Here is a 20,626-nt window from a genome sequence, read left to right on the forward strand (position 1 = left end):
GCACAAACAAGCACACACAACCTATTATTCACCTAGCCCTAAATGTCATCCTTTTCCCTTATTCCCACCGTAGTCCTTAGGAAAACTCCCGAGAACCACTGTTTCATTGCTCTGCTGTTCAGGGAGCACACTGCCACTTTTTTGTTTTTATAGGTAGGGTCTCAGTCCAGCCCAGGCTGACCTGGAACTCGCTGTGTAGTCATAGGATGGTCTCCAACTCACACTCACGACCATCCTCCTACCCCTGCCTCCCAAGTACAGGGATTAAAGGCGTGGGCCACCACACCCACGCACACGGCAGCTTTCTATGGAGGTAGTTTGGGCACACTGCAGCCAGCCTCCACCATCCACCACGGCCACATGCCACCGGAGTTCCCTCAGGTCTAAGACTTACAAGTTGAATGACGTTCTAGTGCTTTCTGAGGCTTTTGTGTTTGCACACCTGTTACACAGGAAGGTATTATTAAACACACTTGACTGCCTCACATATACAAGAGGGGAAAGTAAGTCAAAGGCCTAGGCACTCTCTGTCACACAGTTCTTGGCTGGGACTCTAACTCAATCCTGTCAGCAATCACGGCTCACACTGTGTCTGGTACGCTGATGTCCTTCACAGAGGAAGGACAGGACAGCCCTCAAACAGCCCTTTAAAGTGGTTCGAGGTGTAACTGAAGCAGTGCTCTGAAGCAGATGTCCCCCGGAAACTCGTGTGCTTTGAATGCTTGGGTCTCAGCTGATGGTGATCTGGGAGGTGCAGCCTTGCTGGAGGAGCTGTGTTTCTGTGGGTGGGTTTAAGGGTGTTGTATCCAGGGCCTCCTTTTTGGAGCTAGGCTTACTCTCCTGCTGCTGTTTGCACCTGTTATAGCAAGGAGGTGATGTCCAGCCTCTGCTCCCCGATCTTTCGAGCTTTTGGTCGAGTGTTTCATCCCAGCAATGAGAAGTTAACTGTAACCCTGGCCTTGAACAGAGATCGAGTGAAATGAAGCCAGAGAGTCACATGACTCAAGTCCTGCAGATTTCAGAAAGGATGGTTTGTCCTCCCCACTCCCCAATTTCTCTACTCATTACACATTTGTCCTGGGGACCCATACTTCATAGCCAGTATGATTCTTCTCAAAGAAGAGAAGAATCCGCATTGTGGATCCGCCCAGCAGTCAGGCCTTTACCCTGAACCACATTTTACTTTCCGCATAAACGCCATGTGGGCCGGGCGAGGTGGCGCACACCTTTAATCCCAGCACCCGGGAGGCAGAGGTGGGAGGATCGCTGTGAATTTGAGGCCACCCTGAGAATTCTAGGTCAGCCTGGGCTACAGTGAGACGCTACCTCAAAAAAAAAAAAAAAAAAAAAAAAAAAAAAAACGAGAACAAGGGCTAAAGAGATGGCTTAGCGGTTAAGTAGTTGCCTGTGAAGCCTAAGAATCCAGGTTCGAGGCTCGATTCCCCAGTACCCACGTAAACCAGATGCACAAGGTGGTGCATGCATCTGGAGTTCGTTTGCAGTAGCAGGATGCCCTGGTGTGCCCGTTCTCTCCCTTTCTTCCTGTTTCTCTCTCTTTCTCTCTCTCTTGCTCTCAAATAAATAAAAATAGACAAAAAAAAAGAACAAAACAAACAACAAAAAAATAACCACCATGTGGGAGGACACACAATTTTTCCAGGTCAAATAAAAAGAAAAATTCAACTAATTAAAACCATACTCTTTAAGACCAGAAAAACAAGCTATATTAGTTCTTCATATTTCTATTTTACCTTGAAAAAAATTGTTTCAAAGCTTAAAGGAGGCAATTAACATTTCTATTAACATGAAATAAAAGTCTGTTGGTTCAGCAATTCTGAACAAAAGCAATTTGATTCCTGTCTTTTCAAAAGCGTATCTAGGTACCTATGAGAATAAAAAGAAACTTGCACTCGGACACAGGGGCGGTGTGGTGTAGCGGGGGGGGGGGGGGGGGGGGGGGGGGGTCTCTGAGTGTATAAGGATGTGTATAGAGAAGAAAGCAAGAGAATTACCACAGAACTGAACTCACATATTCACCATAACTAATTATTAGTAGCACATTATACAGATATAATCTCTCATCATGTAGAGGAATTTTGTTTTCGTTTTTTGTTTGTTTGTTTGTTTTGTCTTTCATTCCTGAATCACCCTTATTTTATGGGCGGGGAGGGGGCTAATTAAGGTCTTCAATTTCACCTCTCGACCAAACAGTCATACAGTTGCCATTACTGCAGTTCAAGAGAGAAATGTAGAATCTATAGATACATCTGTTAGCTCACCCCTCCTGGCCCTATGCAATAGCTCAAAGCCTACCTTCATTTATCTTTTGAAAAAGAGAAAGTAGGAAAGGGGGAGGAGTTTTTTTTTAAAAAAAAAAAAGGAGGAAAGGAAGGGGAGAAGGAAAGAGGGAGGAGGAAGGAAGGGAGGAAAAGAAGAAGAAAGTGAGAGAGCACTCAAGCTCAGCATTTCACTTCCATTCACCTAGCAGCACTTTTATTCTTATTTATTTATTTCCTCATTTTTGAATTAGATCTTTTTTTTTTTTTTTGTCATTTAGTGGGACAGAGATCATCCTCCTGGAGTGACCTTTTATTCTTTCCTTTCCTCCACCCCTCCAGGCTATTGCCCTTGTGCCAGTAACTAGATAACACACTCTATCAAAGATTTTAAAAAAAGGAATCACTGGGAAGGCACTGGGCTGATGGTGGCATCAATCGTAGCCTGACACAGGCGAGGTCAACCATTTATCTCTTCGCGTAGCCCGTGGTTACTGCGGGGACCCTCTCGACTCGTGACAGCGTAACAACCTTGTGCGGAGGGTCGCGTCTCTCAGCACTGATGGTATCTGCTCCCCGGGTCCCTTCGCTTCCCTTGTTCGGCACATTTCTTTGTTTCCTTCCAGTGGACACGGTTTTCTCGGTAACCCAAAACAGGAATCAGGGAAGCCCCTCCCAGCTTTCAGAGTCTGTCCTGCTCCCGGGCCAGAGAAAACATCACAGGCTCTAAAAATAATCTGGTTGCTCTTGTTTGGTGGGTCAAACTTTACAAAATAAAATCAGGACTCGGTTGTGACTCAGTAAATGCAGTCACGTACGTCAAGTCAAAATGAACTCATCTAGCGTTGCAGGGTATTTCTCTAGATCTGAGATTTTTATCAAAAGACTTGGCTGGATTAACTCAAATTTCTTCTCCATCCTACACCTTTTTCCCATGTCATCCTTCTGTCTCCATGATAACCATTTGCTATGATTTTTAGTAGCTTATCCAGCAGGCAGCATGATGGTAGAATGTAAGCTTACTGTTAGCATGCTGCATTTGAAACCTCCAACTCTGACATAACAAGTCATGGGGCCTTGGGAAAGTCTCAGCGTTTCGAAACATTCATTCCCCTATCTGTAAAACGGAGCTAATAGACACATGTATATGCCATGGGCTTGTCACATATAAATGCCCAATGCATTACCATATGACTTACTGCCTTAAAGCTAATGAGCAGCTAGTTTCCTGAGAAACAATGAGGTTTCAAGTACAAAATATCCCATAAACAAAAATCACCTGCATGCTCATTCTTCTGCCACAATAAGTTCATTTATTTGAATCTCAAAAAAGATCTGTTTTAAAATGCAAATACACCAGGGAAGTTTTAGAACTGATGAATTTAAACCTTAGAAGCAGAAAGAAACAGAGAAGAATAAAAAAAAGAAAATGAAAGAGACTCTTAGAAAAACTTCATGAGAGGCTGGAGAGATAGCGGTTAAGCACTTGCCTGTGAAGCCTAATGACCCTGCTTCGAGGCTCAATCCCCAGGGCCCACATAAGCCAGATGTACAAGAAGGCACATGCATTTGGAGTTTGTTTGCAGTGGCTGGAAGCCCTAATGTGCCCATTCTCTCTCTGTCTCTCTCTCTGTCTCTGTCTCTGTCTCTCTCTCTCTCTCTCTCTCTCTCTGTCTGTCTCTCTCTCTTTCTCTCTCTCTGCCTTCTCTGCCTCCTTCTCTGTTAGTCACTCTCAAATAACTAAATAATTTTTTAAAAAATAAAAACTTCATGCAAGTATTTTGATCTAAGTTTTAATCTATATCCCAGACGCACTCTGTTTCTACAAATTTAAATATGTATAAAATATAATTTTTCTTTTCAATCTAACTCATAAGAGATTCTCACTCAAAACTTGCCTTCATTCTTAAAAATCTCATTAGTAAGGCTGGAGATATAGCCCAGTAGTTAAGGCACTTGCCTGCAAAGCCTACCAGCCTGGGTTCAATTTCCCAGAACCCACAGAAAGCCAGATGCACAAAATGGTGCATGCATCTGTAGTTCGTTTACAGTGGCTGGAGGCCCTGGTGCACTCATTCTCATTCTCTCTCTCTCTTTTTCTCCTGTCTCTCTCCCTCTCTGTTTACAAATGCATAAAAGAAACTCATTAGTAAATTACCCTTCTTAAAGGGTAAACTATATAAAACAGAACACAATTAAAATTTTTTTTAGAGTAAGTTGACAGTTGTTGAAAGGGTGATAGGTATGTAGAGTTGATTATGCCAGTCTCCTTATTTTTTCTTTATATTTCAGATTGTCCATTTAAAAAGTTAAAGAAAAATAAGTCCAAAAAATTATATTGCCTTAGGTAGGCTAATGTGACGTGTGTTTCCACTTGTGCCACAGAAGTGTGTCCTCATGTCACTGAAAAGAATGGTTTCTTTTTTATTTTTATTTTTTGTTCATTTTTATTTATTTATTTGAGAGTGACAGAGAGAGAAAGAGGCAGAGAGAGAGAGAGAGAGAATGGACATGCCAGGGCTTCCAGCCACTGCAAACGAACTCCAGACGCGTGTGCCCCCTTGTGCATCTGGCTAACGTGGGACCTGGGGAACCGAGCCTCGAACCGGGGTCCTTAGGCTTCACAGGCAAGCGCTTAACCGCTAAGCCATCTCTCCAGCCCTCTTTTTTATTTTTTGTATGCGAATGTGTTAAGTATGTGTGTATGCTTGTGTGTGTGTGTGTGTATGAGTACACATGCACGTGTATGTGCATGCATGTGCATGAAGCCAGAGGTCGACATTGTTGCTGCTGTCATTCACTGTCTTGCATACTAAAGCAGTGAAGTGGGATTATGTGTTAGGCAGAGAGAAGCTGGGAATTGTGGGCAGTACAAATTGGCATATGTGGTCCAAACGAGCATCCTTCATCCTTACCTAGAAAGATGCAATGGGGCTGGAGGAATGGCTTAGCGGTTAAGGCATTGCCTGCAAAGCGAAAGGATCCAGGTTCGATTCCCCAGGACCCACATTAGCCAGATACACAAGGGGTGCATGCGTCTGGAGTTCATTTGCAGTGTCTGGAGTCCCTAGTGCTCCCATTCTCTCTCTCTGTCTCTCTCGGTCTCTCATCTCTCTCTCTCTCTCCCTCCCTCCCTCTCCCTCGCCCTCTGTCAAATAAATAAATAAAAATAAATAAATATTTTTTTAAAAAGAAAGATGTAATGGCTCATTCCCAGAAATTTGTTAAAGGAATCAGATCCAGTTACCCATTTCTTTATAAAATATAAAGTTTAATTTTAAGAAAAACAGCATTTGGCAGAGGAAGCCATGAGGCTCTGCCTGAGTTTCAATATAAGAATTCCTCCTGGATATTATTTACATGAGCAAGACTTATTAGAAGAGCCCAGGAAGATAGCATAAAATCATCATGCCAGTCATGACTCCGTCTCTGCAACTGCAGCAAACTGCAACACATTATAATTTTAGAAGCCAACTGTCTTCCTCTGAAGTGGGAAAGCCCTCTCTGAACAAAAACCACTCTGCGTGTAAACATATCCTTTGATCAGAGTATAATTATAGTCTCAGCAACAGTTTCTGAAAGTTTCACAGTAAATGTTTGGATAGCTGATTTCAGTCTAGGGATCACGCGTTTATTTTATTTCACGTTTCGAGACAGCATTTATTTATGTTACCCAGGCTGGCTTTGAACTTCTAGACTCAAGAAATCCCTGATGAGTAACTTGGAATACAGATATGTATGGGGGCGGGGGAGAACATTAGCTTTAACTAACTTAAGGATGTTCATTTGGGGTATTACTCAACAAATTTCATGTGCCATTATAATAATTGAGGAGGAAATGTAAGAGATACAAAAATAACTATTAGGTCCCATCCTCCTTCTCTCTCTTCCTTTCTCTCTCTCTCTCCCTCTCCCCCCATCTCTCTCTCTCTCTCTCTCCCTCTATCACACACACACACACACACACACACACACACACACTTCACACTTCTACTCAAGCAACTGTTAGAGCAACAGAGGAAGAATCACAAGTGCACATGGAGGATGACACGGAACTGCGGTAGGTAAGGTGGGCACAGAAGTGAGCCCCTAGTCAGCTGTGTTTAGAATTTAGAAGAAACTCTTTAGCATACTCACACTTTCCCCTCTACCCTCTAATATGCATGCACAGCTTTATTTTATAATATCATAGATTTATTTCAGGAAATGTTTACAAAAGAGAACAGGTTTTCTTTCTTATTTTTTTTTTTGAACTTTGCTCCAAGAGAAAATGTAGAATAATAGTAAAGGTTCTGGAATTATTCCATTTCGTTCAAGTCCCTGCTCTGCCTGAATGAAACGAGCCGTAAAGCAAGTCAGAACAGTTATAAATCTGCAAAATGGAGATGGTCACCATAATCACATTAAAGCTTCTTTTTACAGATCAAATGAGTGGCCAAAGTAAAGCGCCTCAAAGCAATAATTAACAAGCGGCACCCATTCTCTTCTGTGCTTGCAGTATTTGTTTACAGTAAAACACAAAATGTACTGTTTTAGCACTGAATTCACTGTATCTTTTACTCCATGCTTTCCCAAATAGCAATCATATATTGGCTATTTCAGTGGGGTTTTTTTTGTTAGTTTGTATTATATTTTCTTATTTGGGTTTGGGGGGATTTTTGTTGCTGTTTTGGGGGATAAGTTCTCACTCTAGCTCAGGCTGACCTGGAATTCATTCTGTAGTCTCAGGGTGGCCTCAAACTCACGTCGATTCTCCTATGTCTGCCTCCGGAGAGAGTGCTGGGATTAAAGGCATGCGCCACCAAACCTGGCTGGGCTACTTCGTCTTAACATCTGAAAGCAACCAATTTATTTAAGTACAGTTAAAAACTCCTCAGAAAGAAGGGATGAGCGAGAGAATGCAGGATCACCTCCTGATCCCGTCATTTGTAGGTTAGCTGGGGTGCAGAAGTGAGTTGAAATGCTGGATGCGCTTTCCCTGGATCAGTTTTCTCTGTGACAAACCACTAGCATACGAATATCTTAGGACAACTTTACCAAGAGACAGGGAAACAGACCCAGTGAATTCTTGAGACTCCCCTCAGGCGTGCGTACTGAGGGCTTCACTGAGAGGCGGGAAGAGTCTAACTGTGGCCCAATTTCATGCCCGATGGCAGAGTGAGGCTTTCTTCCAGGAGTGGTGCATTGTTAGCATATCAGAACCTTAATAAATTCCTATCTCAAATATGCAGGAAGCTCTCACAAAGAAGGAAGCCGACCTGTCTTCCTGCTGCCCATTCTCGTTCTGAGCTAGAAAGGTGTACCTCTCACTACTGCCGGTACCAGGGTCCCGGTTCAAACCTTCCAGTCTCTGCCCCCATTAAAATGTAAAACCAGATTCAACCCATCACAGAATGGCACCAGAGGATTGCAATTTCATCCACCATGATTTTTATGAGCCTAGCGAATTCTTAATGGGCTCCCCTGAGGGCTGGCTGGGAGAATCCTATGCCACCAGTTCAGACTTGCTACAAGCAAGAGCAATAAACATGGCATCTGCCCTGTGACAGTTGTCATCGCGTCCGACCAGGGCACAGAAGGCAGAGCTAAAGGTTAACAAAGCCGCTGCTCCGGTGGCGGGGAGGTGAGCGGGGAGGCGGCCACGAATTATGATCCGAAGGCAAAGGCGCTTCGCTAGGTCTGCGATTCTCGCAGCCCAGCCGGCTTTCTCTCCCGGCGCCGAGCAGGCAGCTCCCGCCTCTTGCAACCAGTATCCCTTACGCGTCTCATCAATGTCACTGCTCCTGACGTCTCATTATGCACCAGAGGTGGAAGTGGACAGGTACGAAACACTCGAACTTTTACTTTTCTTATTATTGCCATAGAGCACCGTGAAGCTGGAGCTAATTAAGTCCTATGGGACAATCAGTGTCTCTTTTTTTTTTTTTTTTTTTTTTGCTAGGTTAAATTACATTATATACAGATGCAAAAGAAGAAAAAAAAAAAAAGCGGGGGTAGGAGAGAAAAAAAATCCCCCAGTTCTTCCCTGGTTAATAGAGTTAGAAAAATGATGATTCCAAACTGGAAGGTGAAGTTGATAGCTCCTTAGCATACCCGGTCTGTAATGAAGTCATGACAAAGCCACCAGGGACAGCCGGCCATAGACGATCTCTAAGCCCTTTAAAAACATTCTTAAAGAACTTCTGGCCTCCAGTCTGAGAGAAAGTTGAGGGGCAACAGTCAGCCCTATATTATAGGTGGGAAAATTCACTCAAACAAGATACAGAAGCAAATTTCCTTTGCATTTATAAAATCTTAGTCTGGGCTGGAGAGATCGTGTAGTGGTTAAGGCAGCACTTGCCTGCAAAGCCAAAAGACCCAGGTTCAATTCTCCAGGACCCACGTAAGCCAGATGCACAAGGTGGCACATGTGTCTGGAGTTCGTTTGCAGTAGCTGGAGGTCCTGGCATGCCCATTCTCTCACTCTCTTTCTATCTCTCCATCTGCCTCTTTCTCTCTCAAATAAATGAATAAAAATCAAATACATTTTTATAAAGTCCCAGTCTAAGAAGAAATCTTTGGAGACAACAACAGAATTGTGAGAGAAGAAAGGGGCATGGGTCCGAAATTTCTCCAAGTGTTTCAAATAAAATCAATAGGTGTTATATGGAAGGAAAAGGTAAATAAGGTTTCGGTAGCCAGATAAGTTTTGGGAAGCCCAGCTTTATAAAGCTGCTTCCCTTACTACAGACTTCTTCGACCTTTAATTATGTTACTAGACATGATGACTCACAGAACGGAATTGAGCCGTCAGGAGCCTCTGCATTTCCTCGATCACAAAACACCTATTTTCCAATTGAAAACCATGCTTCAACTAATTGCATACAGTATTCACAGTGGATGGTGATAATTTTGTCCATGGAAGGGCATTGGTCAACTACTTGCATATAGTATTCACAATGGATGATGATAATTTTGTCCATGGAAGGGCATTGGTCGACTCCACTCTGTGTCAAACAGCACTCATTAGCACAGGAAGTTCAGAAATTTAGTTCATATTTGTGGTGTGTTTGACAGGACATTCCTATGAAAGCAAACACCAGACAACAGAGCATTTCGTTCCCTACACTGCTCTTATATATTCGAGGAGTGTTGCTTTTCATGGAACTGGATGGTGCGAAGGGTTGAGAAGTCATAGTTAAGTGCTCAGCACCAAATAAGACATGTTTACTGCACCCATCAAGGCTCAGGGAATACTGTGGGAAGAGGTGGAAATAATATAAAAGCCAGAGGATGAGCACTGTCTTCTGGACATGAATTGGCCAGTGCATTTATGACCTTACTGCAGTTGTTGTTACCTGCACAGTATCCGATTCAGCAACATGTCATCATGGATGGTGGGGGAAAAGGATAAAAGACATCAAACTAGTTGGAAAAGAAGAAGGCATTATGGGGCAAGGTTGTGAGGAGGGAAAAAAAAAATAATGAGAGGGGATTATGATCAAAATACATTGCCTATATGTGTGTGAAGAGTCTATATGTATATAAAATGTACATAATCGATTTTTAGGGTCCTGCAGGCTATTGACAATATATTTGTTAATGTAGTTATTGTGTTTTATCAGTTGTTTATTTACCTGTTTGTACACTAAACAGTCCTTCTGAATCCTAAAGGAAGTTTACCAAGCTCTTTCCTCTTCATTTGTATAGAACAGGCTCCTTGTTTTTATCCCTGCCAAAAGCTCATGCAACAGAAATGCCTCCGACGTTACTGGAAGGGACAACAAAGTTGCTCCAAGAGGCCTTAATGTAGACCCACGCAAGGGAAAGCAAGACCACTGTGGCTTGGCATTTGCTGACCAAGGAATCTCCTCTCTCCAGCTTCCCAGTCAACAAGCACTCCAAGATTTCCCTCCCAAACATCACTGCTCCCATTTGCTTACCCAAGTGTTTAAGATGGGATTAGGTAGGTCTATGCTGAGTTCCACAGTAGACACACACCAGCCACGACCAGGCAATAAAGTTCTTACCCTGAGCACAGAACACTGTGGTAACACACTGAGGTCATGAGTAAAGGTTAAGAGAGGTTTGTTAGGGTGTGGGAAATAATCTCCCTTCTCCTCATATTGTGTCCATGAAAGTCCACTGGGAACTAGGAATACCACCTTGTGGCCACCAAGAAGCAGGCTTTTGGCAGAGCCCCAAGTTGTGGAATCACACTATTCATATGATTCTCAAGTCCCTGGTCTGTGATCCAATAGAATCTCTTGGTCATTTAAGCCCATTTGAGTTATAGACTCATTATGACTGAAGTCTTCATAATGCTATGTCTAAAAAGTAAAATTTAAAGGCAAAAAATAGAAAGTGGGAGTATGTGGTAATTTTCTGTAAGTAGATCATATAGAACTGTGGATATGGATGTGACTTAGACTATAGATACATACATATGCTACATTTGAAAAAAAACAATTATCAATGTTTATTATCCTGAAGTATTTCTCAGGAGGAAATAAATACTTTGCCCAGGTAGAAATGCCAGCATAATCACAGATCCCCATACGTCCCTTCTGTTTGTAACAACACTGCAAACAACGATTAATATCCCAGCACTGGAAAGTTCTACAGCGGATCCTCAGAGCACCGGGACTGAAGGCACAACGCCAATGAAAGGGAGAGGAGGACAGCACAAAGAACGAGGCCGCATGCCGTCAAGCGCCAAGTCATTTTTCTTCACTAATTGGCATCAGTCTATCAGCTCTGTCCTACGGCTATACCTGATAGAGTAACTTTCTGTATCTGCCATCAAGAATCAGGAATCATCAGGTTATCCCAGACAGATAGAATGGGTGTACACATCCAAAATGTCTCTCAAGCTTCTATGCATATCCTCCTTAACCAAAGCTGCTCTCACTCTTGGTTGGAGAATCTCTGTTTTATTTTATAGATAGCAGAGAATATTAGGGAGCTCTAACATCCATCAATATGACAAGAAAAGACAAGCTGACTGCTCGCTATGAGATGCGTCACCTCTACCACATTTACCAGAGCCCAGGAGAAACTGCAGAGGAAGCAGCAGTACCGCTCCCAGTGCTAGCCTGACGGTGACAACCAGCGCCGGGGAAACAGCAACCGACACTGTGGTGACTAAACACACATCGAAATAGAAGCACAGAGGCTACAGAGAACTCAACACTAAACCAAACCGCTAACAGATCTGTCAAAGCTCGGGGATTGTTGTGGAAGAGGGAGTGGGAAGACAGTAAGAGCCAGAGGGTGAGTAGAAACGTCCTGAGCCACAGCTCCTCCCCCGCCCCCAGACACAGACTAAGGCCCGAATGACCCCACAGGGAACACTAATAAGCCTACTGAGAAGCGCCCTCAGGGAAATGGGATTAGGGTAGAGGTGATATGACTGCAACCTAGGTAAAAATATTAATGAATGAAAAACAACTTCAGAAGAGAAAAATGAATGAATAAAAGAGAATCATCAGGTTACAATTCCATGTGGACTCACAGGAAAAAAAAAAAAATGAAACCACCATGTGGAATACACATGGGTTGGCCACAAAGCTCTGTACCTGCTGACTAAAGACGGTGTGTTCGATAGATGGTATATAGTAGCAAATAATCTCACAATCTCTAGTAGAATAATACAACAAAACTTTACATCTTGTTCATACAATGTTGGCAACGTTCTTTAGTTTCCTTGAAATTTCCACAACAAAAATGTTGCGGACTCACTGGTTCGGAACAACCATCCTCCACATGATAATGACGTATATGCATGCATGTCACAGTGTCGTCCAATTCACCACCGTAGCAAATGAAGAGCGGTCAGGAAGGTCAAGTCCCAGAACTCCAACGATGCTATGCATCTTCTAAGCAAGTCAGGCTTCAAAAGGCCAAGGAAGTGTGGGGCTCCCCTGTTCTCCTAATAGAGGAGAAATGGGCACTGGAGACACCTGGCATAGAAGAAGTAACCCCAGGGCCACTATGCACGCTCGCAGGGATAAGACAAGTCTGGAAAATCAGCTAAATGCTACCACTGATTGAGTAAATCGCCAGCACTGAACTTCAGTAAGGATGTCTCTGTGTCATGGGGCATCCTCTATAAAGGGGAGAAGCCTAAAGAAGCAGTTTAGGGAATCATCACCAACGCCTCCCCAAGGCCAGGTGTTCCTCTGGAAAACCAGTAGGATCACAACACGCCCTTCCTGATTCTCATTTTGGTTTTTTTCCCTTTGTTTTTTAGCACATAATCTCTGAATATATTTCCTCATGCATGGCTGATTCTATGCACTTCATTTTTTCCACTCCCTTAGGAAAAAAAAAAAAAAAAGATGCATTTTTTTCTTTCTGGTGAAGCTGAAATTATAGTCCAGAGGACAGATTCCCTCATTCATACCTCCTTCTTCTGATAAGCATTTATTCTGACTCCACAAAGGCAGTAGGAGGGGCTAGAGATATGACTCAGTAGTTAAGGCACGTGCCTGCAAAGCCTAATGACTCAGGTTTGAATCCCCAATACCCATGTAAAGCCAGATGAATGCATAATGGCACATGCATCTGGAGTTCATTTGCAGTACCTGGAGGTCCTTGAGCACATCCATTCTCTGTCTCTGTCTCTATCTCTATCTCTATCTCTCTGTCTCACTTTCTGTTTGGAAATTAATAAATAAAAATTTTAAAGAAAGGCAATAAGAAATGTACCATGAACCATTGTTGGAGACAGATATTCCTCCATCAGCTCCCCTGCCACAAGCTCACCATCAACTTGATTTGACCAAGAGCAGCCAAAGGGCCCACAGAGCTTTTGTGTGGCCCAGTACGATACACGAAGACCTCAGGAGAGCAGTAAGCGAGTGAGCCTTCACTGGAATGGGGCCTTGATGGACATGAGCTCGAGTCCCTCGTCTGGAATGTATCAAAAGAAATAGAAGGTCCAAATGATAACCTCATGCCAGAAATCTTTCTGTCTGAGTAGCAGCTCTTCTCATAAGCAGTTTGATACTCTGAATTCTGCTCTAAACCCCTCCTTCTTTCCTTCTGGTTCCTCTCTACTTCTCTTCCCTGGTAACCTCCTGTGAGACAAGGGTTTTATTTATTTATTTTTTCTCTCTGAGCTGACTTTTAATTTGATGGCGTCCATTTCCATTACTTCTCTAATAGTCTCCTTCTTCCAAAATGCAATGACCTTTACTCTTACCTGGACGTCTTCACCTCCACGCTGTTAGGTGCTCAAGGATTCCTGCATTTATCCCCAAAGATACCCACTTTAGAGGCAGTTACTGTGACTCTTCAAACAAAGTACAGCCTGGTGGTCGCAACAGCAAGGCCATTGTAGGGGGAGATTTATGACTGAACCAAGATCGAAGAAGATAGCTCAAAGGAGAAAACCCAGCCTCTCCAAATTTCCTATGTTGCCTTTTATTTTATTTTCTATATTTTATAATAGGTTATACACTTTTATACCATTGCTCCAGCTTCTGTTACCCTAGGGGCCTCCTCGGTGGAGTCATGGTGTCACTGTGGCATCATGAAGGCTTCAGTCAGTCCCAGTGGGGTGGGGGGCAGGGGGCGAGGACATGCCTCAGGGTGATCCCACCCACACTGTGGCTCTTAGAATTTCCCACCCCCTCTTCCACTATGTTCCCTGAGCCATGGCAGGTCTGTTAGCAGTCTGACTTAGTGTTAGGTACTCTGTAGCCTCTGTATGTCTGCTTTGATAGGTCTGGATTGATCACCGTATCTGTCACCGTCGCCTGCCCTGGAACTTGCTCTTAGGCTAGCAGTAAGAACAGTCAGCCTCTGCAACTTCTCCTGGGCCCTGGCAGATGTGGTAGAGGTGGCATGTCCCCTGGTGGCAGTCTTGCCTTTTATTTTGCAGCACTGGGATGATAGACATCCTTGAAAATAGAAATTTTATACATATATATGTGTGTGTGTGTGTGTGTGTGTGTGTCAGGCACTGCCAGGCACAGGCTGGAGCCTTCAGGAAACGGGCCTGAGCTGCCAGGCACAGCTTAAGGACCCTTAGCCCCTGGGCTACAGGAGGCCACTACCCCCAGCCCAGGATACCTGGATGCCCTGAGACTTAGGCTTCTCTCATAGCCCTGGGACCTTTGGCCAGTTGCCTAGGCAACTCCTTATATGGTATAAGCCGGCAGCCTTCACACAGCCCGTCACCCTGTGACCTTCTTCCCACCACTATGTAGATCACCTGACTCTCTTCCTATGTGCTGGAATGAATGTTCAGCAAGCAACCTTTGAACCCACCAATCCCCTGAGGACCCTCTTCCCCCCCCCCACCTCTCTCTCTGCCCCCTGCTTATAAACCCATTTCCCTAATGAACAACAATCCGAGCTACTCCCTGAAGTCGTCTGCCAGGTATATTTCCCGTCGTGCTCACAGCCGCTCAAGACCCTGCTCTGCAAGTTGCCTGAATGTCTCCAGGGAACTGTGGCCCTGGGGATCCAGGGACCCGTGTGTGTGTGTGTGTGTGTGTGTGTGTGTGTGTGTGTGTGTGTGTGTGTATGTATGACATGTCTACTAAGGAAAAACACCAAAACATGAACAAAATCCTTATCACAGGTCTGATAAAATGGCTCAACAGGTAAAAGGACCTGAGAAGGACCCGCCGCACACACATCAAAGGCCACACGTGCCTGTAATTCCCACAAAGAAAGTGGAAGAAGCAAGATTGCTGTGGCTCCCTAGTCAACGAATCTAACAAACTCAATGGGCAGTCCCAGGTTCCGTAAGAGTCGCTGTGTTAGAGAAATGAGGCAGAAGGGTGATGGAAGGACACATGCCATCTTCCTTCCAAGGGTACACACATCTGCACATACGCGTGCACACAGACACACATACACACACACACCACAGACTAAGCACTTACATGCACACAACCAAAATCCTCCTCTCATTCCTTCTTCCTTCTCTACCACAAATATGCACTGCACAACCACACGTAAAACTGAGCTACTGAAATTCATTCTCTGCTCTGACACTCTTCCTGCCTGACAAGGGAACCTCCTCACAGCTCAGTGCTTTTAACGCTCTCTCGGGCCTCAGGAACAGCGGTGATTCTCTTTAGTAGCTTTATTTAGATGTACTTGCAGACAGTGAGCTTTTCTGTCACAAAACTTAAATATGTAACCTATTCACAGAATAGCTTTGCCATTCTATTGCGGACCTTTCTATGACACCAATCCAGAAAATAAGACATGATGTGTTCTCCAATGTCATTTGGTGAGTGAGCAAAAATAATAATAATAATAATTTCAATATTTCAGGTATTCATTCCCTAAAATTCACCCTCTCTATCGAATCCAAGGGCCTGTAGAGTAGGGACCATTCTAGCAACCAAAGCAACTTCATAGCATCCGTGCCTGTACACAGGATAACTCAAGTTTCATATTTCGAGAAGCTCAGGGGAAACCCAATCATTTTATTCCCACAATCAACCCCAAAATGAGCCCATATATTTGTGCATTGTATCAAGTTTCACTGAGAAAATTCTATGCAGTATTTTTTTTAGAACGAGATGGCTCCAATTTATGAAGCTGTACTTGAGAAAGAAATCATCGTGTCAGATCTCAAGGGGTCTGCCCTCAGCCGGCCATTCACGAGGCCATTTTCACAGGGCTCGCGAAGCCCTGTGTCTTCCACTGAGGGCAGAAGCTATCACTTCAAGGTAAAAGTTAAGAGCAGTCTGCCTGCGATGACTCAAACTCTCCTCTGGTTATATAATAGTTATTCAGTGGCATATGATAACTAGACATGATAAGAGCTTTTTGGCTGAAATGGCCATTGGAAATACTGGCTCATCCCCTGCTAATGTACTTCAGGATGACGGGAGCAGCCTGATGCCATGAGCTAGCCAAGGCAGCGACTCTCTGAGCAACAAAGAAGCACAATGAAGTTATTCAGCCGAGTAAAAGACTGTGCTGAGGCTATGCATTTCCTGACTGTCTTCTTTTCAAGGACAGCAAGAAAGGGGAGTATGTAATTCTTACTTTCAAATAAGTGACAAGGCAAGTTATGGGTATAAACAACACCTTAGCAAGCAAAGACAAAAATTACAACACCTTAACCTTGAGCACACAGAGATGCACTATCTTCCTCAAGTGCACAATGCTATCGCATATTTAACAATACACAATGACATCTGACGCATTTTGAGGGGTGCTTGTGAATGAGAGGGCTACTGAGCCAGATGTTCTGTGGGTGTTCTTTCACTCTTACAACCCTAGGAAATAGTAACCAGCAGAATCAGTAATGTAACAGAAATGTGTCCACCCTCACATAACCAGTAGAGAAGTCGGCATCAAATCGAGCTCTGTCTTACAGCCCAAGGTCACAAGCAGTGCACGGTGCAGTGCTGGGGACCGTGAGGGTCTTCCTATAAGTGCATTTTAGAATATTTTATTTCTATGTATTTATTTATCTGACAGAGGAAGAGAGAGAAGAGAATGGGTGCACCGGGGCCTCCAGCCACCACAAACGAACTCCAGACGCATGCACCCCCTTATGCATCTGGCTAATGTAGGTCCTGGGGAATCAAACCAGGGTCCTTTGGCTTGGCAGGCAAATGCCTTAACCGCTAAGCCATCCTTCTATCCCTAAAAGCTATGTTTTACAATAAGCTCTGTCTCCCTTGTTTCAAACCTGGGAGTATCAGAGAGTGACAAATGAATGCAAGATGGAGTGAGATGCCATGCAGTCACAGACAGGGGACATTGCTAGAATTAGAAGTCATGCCCCAGGAGTCCTGTTCACGATATGGCTTCCTTGACTCTGCTGTCTGCCTAATTATCCTAAGGACGTCAGGCCCTTTCTGATGGGGAACATCAGCTTTGGAGAGTCTTCTCTCCTGCAGTAGATAATTGTCATATACTGGGAGCCTCTTTTTACAAAGAAAATACAGACATAAGGAATTCAAGGTCTGGAGGGGAGAGGGGACAATGTCAGCTAGTGAATCATCAAGTCCCTTTTCATATGTCCCTGATCTGAAACTCGCTGGCCCCCGGCTTCTCGCCACGCTTCATCCTGCAGGCTCGCTGGGGAAGGAGGTGGGTTTATAAGGAAGGGAACAAGAAGGAACAGACAGGAGAAAGGAGGAGGAAGCTGAAGAGGAAAGAGGAAGGAAAAAGAAAACTTAGTAAAGAAAAGAGAACAAAATCTCAAGAGGAAATGAAAGGAAAGGGAAAACAAACTAAAAAGTGGGGAAACTGTTTTGGGTTTCTATAATAGGAGCAATAAAACTGATGTATGGGGTGGAAAGTATTTTCAAATTAGTTTTCTGAATAGGTGTACATGGGATTTTTTTTTAAAGTCTGAAGTTTGTCACCATTAGATTGTATGAAGTCGCTTGAAGAGTCTCCTTAAGACACGTGGGTGACAGTAAACAACATGGGAAGCTTTCCTACCAACAGTCCAGTCCAGACATTTGACTCCATTTGTTTGTTCATTCATTCATCAAAGCGGAGCCCAGCATGGATCTCACCCTCAGTGAGTTTTATTGCCTACCTTGGAGAAAGGATATTTAAATTAATTTCTGAGCTCATAATGACGGTCACCTGTTGTTTCTACCTCAAGCCCTGCACAATACTAAGCCCATCAACATTTCAATATTGATGATTGAGGAAGGCAAAAACAAAGACATAAAAATAGAATAGAGGGATGGAGAGATGGCTTAGCAGTTAGGCACTTATCTGTGAAGCGTAAGGACCCTGGCTCGAGGCTCGATTCCCCAGGACCCACATTAGCCAGATGCACAGGGGGCGCATGCGTCTGGAGTTCGTTTGCAGTGGCTAGAGGCCCTGGCACGCCCATTCTCCCTCTCTCTCTCTCTCTCTCTCTCTCTCTCTCTCCCTCCCTCCCTCCCTCCCTCCCTCCCTCCCTCCCTCTTTCTTCCTCTGTCTTTCACTTTCAAATAAATAAAAATAAACAAAAAATTTAAAAAATAAATAACTAAATAAAAATAGAATAGAGAGACTATGAGGAACAAAGAAAGGATTTAGTGAAATAAGAGCAGAAGAATGGTGACAAAAAAAGTAATAGGGGGGATGGTGATCAAATTGCAGTATGCTCATTTATGAGAGTTCTCCATAAAATGAATACACATAATTTAAATGTATAAATGGATAAAGTCCATAAGACAAAAATGATAAAGTACTATGGGTTATCACGAGAGAAAAATCTTTCCTCTTAAGGAAATAAATATTTTCCTGAGGGAGGAATTCATTTGAAATTCCAAATAAATTTAAAAATATAAACAATTTAAAAAATATGCTGAGCCGGGTGTGGTGGCGCACGCCTTTAATCCCAGCACTCGGGAGGCAGAGGTAGGAGGATCGCCGAGAGTTCAAGGCCATCCTGAGACTACATAGTGAATTCCAGGTCAGCCAGAACCAGAGTGAGACCCTACCTCGAAAAACCAAAAATAAATAAATAAATAAAAATAAAAATAAATAAATAAATAAATAATATGCTGGTGATTAGACCAACCAAACACTTGTCTAAACATCACTGCATAGCAACCAAAACACTGAATGCCTTGCCCTCATCCTGAGTGAATTCTAACTAGTCACCATTGAAAATCTCCCAATAAGTGGCTGCTTCAAGACTTCAGAACCACAGCTCTCTTGAGGAGCCTCAGCAGCTGTGGTCTGCCAGAGCTCTCAAAAAATATCTCATTGCCTGACTAATTGACTCAAGCTTTTTGTTGTTGTTGTTGTTTTGTTTTATGAGGTAGGGTCTCACTCTAGCTCAGGCTGACCTAGAATTCACCATGTAGTCTCAGGGTGGCCTTGAACTCACAGTGATCCTCCTACCTCTGCCTCCCAGATGCTGGGATTAAAGGCGTGCACCACCACGCCCTGCTTGACTCGAACTTTTGATGCACTGCCCCTCTTCTTTGACACCCTGTCCTGCAAACACCCCACTAGCAGCAGCAGCAGATCTGAACTTGAAACTCTAAATGCTCTACCCAGTGAGAGTGAATCTCTCTGGAAGCCCTTCCCTACGCTGACGTTTTGAACAGTGCTCACTGACAGCCGGCCCACTACCCTTACATAGTGTGTTTCTCCCAAGGATCCGCAGGCTTGTCCTGTCTCTTAACCAACGCCTAGAACATATTTTGGCTAGTTTAATACTGACACATGACATGTAGGGCACATCCGATACTCACTACTGCTATGCCCAAAACCAGGAGTCTGTCCATTCAAACTCAGTGACAATGCACTAAAAGTCTTACGATGGCCATCGGTGTTAAGCAGGAATTCATGAGACTTCTAATAACCAGTATCTAAGAATCTTTATATTGGCTTAATCTGGCCACGGGATTACCCAGTCATATTCCTGTGAGAAGTAGAACTTAATATGCCAAACTTCTGGGATTAGTTGGAGGACAGGGTTTAGTGGGGAAGCATGAGTTGACACTCCCTTCAAGAGAAAGCAGACTTTCCACTCATCCTCCATATTTCAGTTATATTCAAGAACTTAAGTAACGCCTCACCAATTTAATTTATAAATGACACGTCTACTTTCTGGTGAGTGAGGGATGAACAAATGTTTATCCTGACCAACAAAGAACAAAATCCAGGAATAAAACTAACCTCTAGACATCTCAGTGTCCATGGTTTCAGTGTGGACTGCTCCCATAGGTTCATATATTTGATCCCCTAGTAGCACGGTTTTGCAACTTTTAAGAGATGGACTCTCACCAGAGGAAGTGGGTTAGAAGTAACATTTTTACAAAATTTTTTATTTATTTATTTGAGAGAGACAGACACAGAGAGAAAGACAGATAGAGGAGAAAGAGAGAATGGGCGCGCCAGGGCTTCCAGCCTCTGCAAACGAACTCCAGACACGTGCGCCCCCTTGTGCATCTGGCTAACATGGGACCTGGGGAACCGAGCCTCGAACCGGGGTCCTTAGGCTTCACAGGCAAGCGCTTAACCACTAAGCCATCTCTCCAGCCCGGAAGTGGGTTAAGACAGGGGCGACCTCAAGGTTTTATAACCAGGCGTCACTTCCTATTGGTGCTGCTCTCAGAATTCCTGACCACAGACACAGCATTACCGGCTTGATGACACTCCTGCCGCCACACCTTCCTGGCCAGGATGGACTGTGTCCCTCAAACTGTGAGCCAGAAAAATCTTTCCTCCCCTAAGTTGTTTCTTGTCAGGGATTTGGGCATAGCAACAAGAAGTGTAATAAATACAGTGTCCTCTTTCATGCCAAATTTCTGATATGTCATTTTTGTCTAAATTAAAAGTTTTTCCTAAGGTTCTGCAGAGCAAGCTGACTTTCTTCATTATATCTAAATTCCTCTTTGTAGCCTTTTTTTATTCCTTTTTGTTGT

At 43.7% G+C, this 20,626-nt stretch overlaps 1 protein-coding gene across 6 annotated transcripts in view; it reads right to left on the bottom strand.

Moving 5' to 3' along the window:
- The window catches only part of Pkhd1 (PKHD1 ciliary IPT domain containing fibrocystin/polyductin), a 507,380-nt gene that overhangs the window by 374,069 nt on the left and 112,685 nt on the right, over window positions 1–20,626 (bottom strand). The window lies entirely within an intron of this gene.

Source organism: Jaculus jaculus, chromosome 8 (assembly GCF_020740685.1).
Source record: "Jaculus jaculus isolate mJacJac1 chromosome 8, mJacJac1.mat.Y.cur, whole genome shotgun sequence".
Classification (NCBI taxonomy): domain Eukaryota; kingdom Metazoa; phylum Chordata; class Mammalia; order Rodentia; family Dipodidae; genus Jaculus; species Jaculus jaculus.